The sequence below is a fragment of the Galendromus occidentalis genome, unplaced genomic scaffold (assembly GCF_000255335.2).
Source record: "Galendromus occidentalis unplaced genomic scaffold, Mocc_1.1 scf7180000075532, whole genome shotgun sequence".
Classification (NCBI taxonomy): Eukaryota; Metazoa; Arthropoda; class Arachnida; order Mesostigmata; family Phytoseiidae; genus Galendromus; species Galendromus occidentalis.
The window spans coordinates 13125-19382 of NW_003803522.1; the positions used below are offsets into that span (position 1 = coordinate 13125).

At 47.4% G+C, this 6258-nt stretch overlaps 1 pseudogene; it reads left to right on the forward strand.

Moving 5' to 3' along the window:
- The first annotated feature begins 490 nt into the window (after window positions 1–490).
- Window positions 491–1168, forward strand: LOC100901470 (sentrin-specific protease 1 pseudogene; annotated as a pseudogene).
- The last annotated feature ends 5090 nt before the right edge of the window (window positions 1169–6258 follow it).

Consider the following 6258-nt stretch of genomic DNA (forward strand, 5'->3'; position numbering starts at 1 on the left):
CGAACGAATACCCGGAGCGCGGCATAACGAAACCAGTTCGCAGCATCCAGACCAGGTGACGGATATGGACTTCTCAGACGCAGCGCTCGAAGGAAGTTCCGATGATATCGACGATCTTCTCGGCGAATATTCTTCTGAAGGCATCGATGCAGAAACTACGGACACGGCTTCGGAGGCAAGTTCCGACTATATCGAGGATCTTCTCGACGGAGACGCTTATAATAGCATCGATGGCTAAGTCACGGACACGGCCTCGGAGGGAAGTAACGAAGATATCAAAAATCTTCGCGGCGAAGATCCTTGTGAGAATTTCGATAGAGAAACGACGGACCCGACCTCGGGGGGAAACTCGCACGGCGTCGATACTCTGCATCAGGGAAGCGCTAGTTCCCAACCCAACGGGGATCATGAGTATGCCAAGTCTCCGATTCACCGGAGCGCGCTCCGGAAGGAAGAGTCGGATCTTCGCCTACCTCCGTTAAGTCACCAAATGTCAATGGCCATCAAGAAGGCACTCGAGAACCCACCAGGTTATGTCCTCCTTACCAGATCGGGCTTGAACGTAACTCGCAGTGATCTCGATACCCTCCAGAATTCGAATTGGCTCAATGATGTTATTATAAACGTTCAGTTGAGTCTGATCGTCGATCGAAGCAGGAAAACTCCACATCTTCCCAAAATCTACGCTCATAATACATTCTTTCTCTTGTGTTACAATCGAATGGGTTATCAGGATGTCCGCCGCTGGACGCAGCATGAAGACGTTTTTGCGTACGATATCCTTCTCGTTCCAGTACACCTCAAAGACCACTGGTGCATGGCGATCGTCGATCTGCGGATCAAAAAGATGAGCTACATGGATTCCATGGCCGGTCGAAACGATGAGTGTCTGACGAATCTGCTCGACTAACTCTCTCAAGAGTTGGAGAACAAGAAGAAACTTCTGCTGAACTCCCGGGAATGGAATCTCACTCACAGTCTGAACCTGCCTCAGCAACAAAATGGATCCGATTGCGGAGTCTTCGCCTTGAAGTAAGCAGACTACGCTGCTAAGGACGCGGAGATGAAGTTCAACCAGAGTGACATCCCATACCTCCGGCGAAGGATGATGTACGAAATCCTTGAGTCGGCGATGCTCTCAGCTGATCACGATGAAAAAAATACATGAAGATATATGAATGAATATGTATGTATGATTATGAAGCAAGCGACGATTTCCTCTGTTTTGCCGAGGAAATTCGGAGGGACTCTCTCGGATGTTCAAGACCTCATGTGTTCCTCCTAACGATCACTTCCTCTATGAATGTACATATGTATAAGTTTGTCCATCTATGTAAAAATTCGTACCTCCATCTGCATGTATTTGAAAATGAGTGCCTGATATCGCAGATTATCCCCGCAGAACTTGTTTTTTTTCACGTCCGGCCGCTCCGCTGGTTTAACGGGTCGATGGCTCTGCCCACTCTGCCCCATACCAGTTTGCCCTCGTCAAAGGTCGTCGTCGGCGCCGGGGTGGCGCCGACCAATCAGCAGCCGGGATTCACTCTCACTCTCGGCAATATGTCTAGCTGCAGAGGCCAGAATCAGTCATTCGGCCGATATCGCTGAAGAAGGCTCCACGCTGCTCGTTCATCCGACAAGGTAAGTAGATTTTTCTTGAGCTAATGGGTCATTGCATAAGTTCCGAGCCTAACTGGCCCACAGGCTCGGAACTCATGCAATGACCTAATATATTGGACATTTGTCCTACTTTTCCTTTATTCCACTGTGTTTAGGGAGAAGTGTGTCCTGGTGCTGCTGCTGCCGTCACCGCCAGCTTGGGTACTAGTGCCTGTGTTGTGTTCTTCACTCGGATAAAATTCTTCTCCGGATAATCGGTTAGTCATTTTCGAATGTAACTTTCTTTAGTTGCGTGTTTTGACGTGTCTATGTCTTGTTCAGTGTTCTTCTGCTGCTGTTAGATGAATGTTCTCCCTTGACATTCGTTTATCAGAAGTGTTGTTCTAGTTAGTAGTGGTAGCTTTCGTGATCGGTTTTGATGTGCCTACGTCTTGTTCAGTGTTTTTCTGCTCCTGCTGCTGCTAGATGAGTGTTGTTCCTTGACATTCGTTTATCAGAAGAGTGGTTCTAGTTGGTAGTAGTAGCTTTTGACGGCGCTTGTTTTTGACACAATCTGTCTATCGTTGTGGAATTCGGCATTGGAATATCTCCGCTTCGTTGTTGGACGGTTGCTGTGAGGGTTTCGTCCATTGATACGTCGTCTTCTACGACGCTGGACCGAGATGGGATGTGACTAGGTGATTGAGACCCAGATCGACGCCTGACATGAGCGGGCGGTCGGAGAGATCACGAAGGCCGAGCAACGAGCCCGCTATTTCGGCGGGGGGATGTGCTACGGCGCACATCAGGGTCGATGATCCGCTTTGGAGGCGGAGTCATTTCTTGGGCTAGTCATCGCCAGGCTTCTGTAACTCTTAATTCTGTGGAGGCGGAGCTGGTGGCCCTTTCCGAGACTCTGAAACCATCAATCTGGACTGCGCGCTTACTGTCCGAGCTCGGTCACTCAGTGGTTCCAAAGATCTACGTTGATGATCAGGCAACAATCAAACTGGTTGAAAATCCTCGATTCCACAAACGGTCAAAGCATATTGAGGTGAGACACTATCTCATTCGAGAGAAATTACAGCGAGGCGAAATTTCAATTCATTATTGCCCAAGTAAACTGAATATCGCCGATATCCTCACGAAAGCCTTAGAGAGACCAACATTCCAGAAGTTACGAAAATTTACCAGTGGAGAGATTCAACATGAAGACTCTTGCGATTATACTGATGCTCATCAGTAGTGGAGACGCGTACTTTGACTACTCGAACTGCAAGGCGGAATGCCAGGAGCTGAAAAAGCCCTGCATCAGCTCAGAAACGAATCCGGATGTGTTCCCATGTGAATGCATCGAGATGGAGGCAGGATGCCTCAGACTCTCATCGCCCGAAAGGGTATGCTTGCGGATCGACAAGCCGCCCGTCGGAGGCGAAGAGATTTGGAACGATTTCGATAGACACATCCACCCAACGACACCATCTCCACCAGGCGCAACGCCTGCTCCTCCGGGTCCGATACCTGACTCGAATTCGAATCGCTGGATCAAGTTCATGATTGGATACTCTATCCTGTCATCATTCTCATTTCTCGTATTCAGCATCATCTCACTGATCAGATGGATTAGGAAGCGGAGAGAAAGCTCCTATGCGAGTTTGCCGGAGCCACCCACGGGGGGGCAAGACGGTCCGTACTTCGATACTACGGAGCCGATCTGATATGGCATGTTCTCTTGTACATATGAATAATTGAAACTCATATCCCAAAAATAAACGCACTCAAAATTATTCAGAGAAATTTATTGTCGCGTGAAAATCGAATGATTCCGACAAAGCTTCGCGATCTCGGTTGCATCGGAAGCAGAAATTGAAATGTTGGACAACTCGGATTCCTTGACCGTGAGATGAGTCGGAACGTGAGCGTGAACTCCGAGGATAACACAGTGCTGGTTTGCTCTTGAAATACAAACACGAAATCGAGAGGAGCGGCGACAGCGATATCGGCGGATATCGAGATCAACGAAATTCGGAGCCTTCGTGCTAGACGAAACGTCTGGTCGAGGGATCGTTGACGGATCGCGAGTTGGAGAGATGGCAGCTCTCGTGGAAAGTTGAGAAAAGTCGGATTCGGAAACATTCTCACTCGATGAATTGGTCGAATCGAACGGGTTCAGAGTCGCAGCGATTGAGAAAGGACTTCCAGTCGTGAGAACGGAGACATCATTCGTGGAGCTCGTCGATGAACCGACCGTGGAGAAAGCGGCTGCGGTGATTGGGGTCGTACTGGAAGTATGATAATTAGAGACCGGGACTTCGTGCACTAAAAACACCGGAAATATGCATGCAAACATGCCCCAAAATCGGGCCATATATGCACTCAAAACTATGAAATATGCACCGAAAGCACCGATTATAAGGAGCTGAGAGCAGTTGTAGAACCACAAGAAAACCACTTTTTTATTTGCATACATGTGGAGATTCGATTCACGGTCATATATACTTTTTGAATCACGGGTTACTGATAGGAATTTCCGTGAGTGGAAACTTCACTAGATCAGTCGGGATATCAGGAGGAGGACAGAATTCAGACTTCAGAATGACGAGGATGCCTTCTGTGTGGTCACAGAGCAGAGAGTAACTCTATTCGTTTATTCGTCGAATATATAGGATGATATTTGTGTCAAGGATCCAGTAGGTAGAGAGAGTGAATGTCCTAGATTTACATCCGGGATTTCCTGAGCTTTAGGAACTAGGTCTCTGAACTAGGGCAGTATCTGATTGTGTCTATTTAGCAGCTGGCTTAGATATATGCTACGGAGGTTTCTGACGAACAAGAATCGAGTTCAGCGAACTCCATATTCCAGCATTTCCCCCCTGTTTGAAGAAACATCGGTTTGTTTTTTTTAAGATTCTGGATCGTTGATATTGATTAGAAAAGATGCGGTGATTCCTTTTGATGGGTGTGGCCGAAGGTTGAGCATTCCATTCGATTCCTTCGAGAAGATTCCATCGTTGATAGGTGTACGTTCCTTGGCTTGACCGGAACGTTCGATAAGTTGAAGACGTGCAGCACATGCACGGAAAGTTCTAGGACTCGAGGGAGAGGAGGAAACCGGAGGTTTCCTCGTTGATCGAAATCCTGTAAGGGGCGACTTCGTGTTCTCCCGTTGTTGATGACGGTTGGTCCGTCTGTCGCCAGTGAAGAGAAATCGTCTCCAGCCTCCGACGGTGTGTTTTTTTTTGTTTAGGTTCCATACCTCTGTTGATTCATCGAACAGGGAGAAGAAGAACTGTTATTTCGTGATGGTTCTAATTTTTTTTTTTTTTGTTATATCCAATGACTTGCACGTTGCGATTCGCCACCAGGTTCCGGAATGCCCCTCAAGGAACATGAGATGGCGGTTCTGAGGTTAATTCAAGAGCGCGCCAATCCAGGTCAAGCCGAGTCGGTCAGCACCTCCTGAACAGGTTCCGACAATCGGCAGGAAGGCTTGGTGGAAATACCAGAATTAGTGAACGTCGGCCATGATTCCTCGCAAGTAGCAAGCACAGTGAATGGAGTTGACCCGGGCGCGAGACAACGAGAGGGTTCCAGACCTCAGACTTGGGAACAAGGAAATGACTCATCATCACATGGCGCTTCGGAACAGTCATGGTTAGAATCAGCCATCGTCCTGATGAATCTTGTGATGAAGTTTCGAGCAAAACCGAAATGGTATCGCTGGGCTGTACTCGTGTTGTGCTTCCTCGGAGTAAATTCTTTGATTGCTTTAACAGGCTACAATTTGCTTCGGCCAGCCAGCGATACGGAGCCAGTGAAATTGCAGTTCGACGGCGTATTAGAGAGGTTGATGGGGTTTTTTCCTCAGTTAAATCTGACTCGTGCTCTAGAGGAGATGAACAAAGACGCCGGGTTTCACGACGTAAGAAGTGAGCGCTCCTTGATAACTTCTGACAAGGGTGTAAAAGAGATTTCGTTCGTGAAATATGATTGCCAGTCATTTGTCAAATTTTCTTTGTGTTCAGCTTCGACCGATGACGATTGTGTGGTCATCACATCAGTTTTTCCTTCGGAAAAAATGATTCGAGTAGTCAAGGTAGATACAGAGTTATCTCTTGTAGGTGATAGTGAGCGGACAGTTTTTAATCGGATGTGTCCTAACCGAGAGAAATTATTCAGATATATACCTCAGTAACTTGAGTCTAGTGAATTTTGTGAAATAAACCTTGTAAGGCTCGTTTTCGAGTCAAATTTTTTTTGGTGAGAAGAAATCATTGTGATTCCTGAGTTGTGTCTTGATAGATTTCGTTAGAGTTGGGCATTCGCGAGTAGTCTGAGCTTGCGTTGAGACGTTTCCTTAGAACAGGATAGAGATGAGCAAAGATGCTCAGAGAAGTGATGATTCCGAGAGCGATTGTCAGAAAGAGAAGAATGTCTCTTTCCTTCGATAGAGTGTTGGGCTCGTGTGTCGTAGTGGTGTGTGTGCTCGTAGTTGTTTCGGGAGAGGGAATGGCTGTCGTTGTTTGGGAAGTTCTGTTCATGAATTTCGCGAAGTCATTCCAGATTTTGCCTCCGCCGATTGGAGGCAGTCCCGGCCTGAGACACACTTGAGTCTCTGAAGCGAGCGCCTCACACTGAGAGAATTGATCCAGACATTCG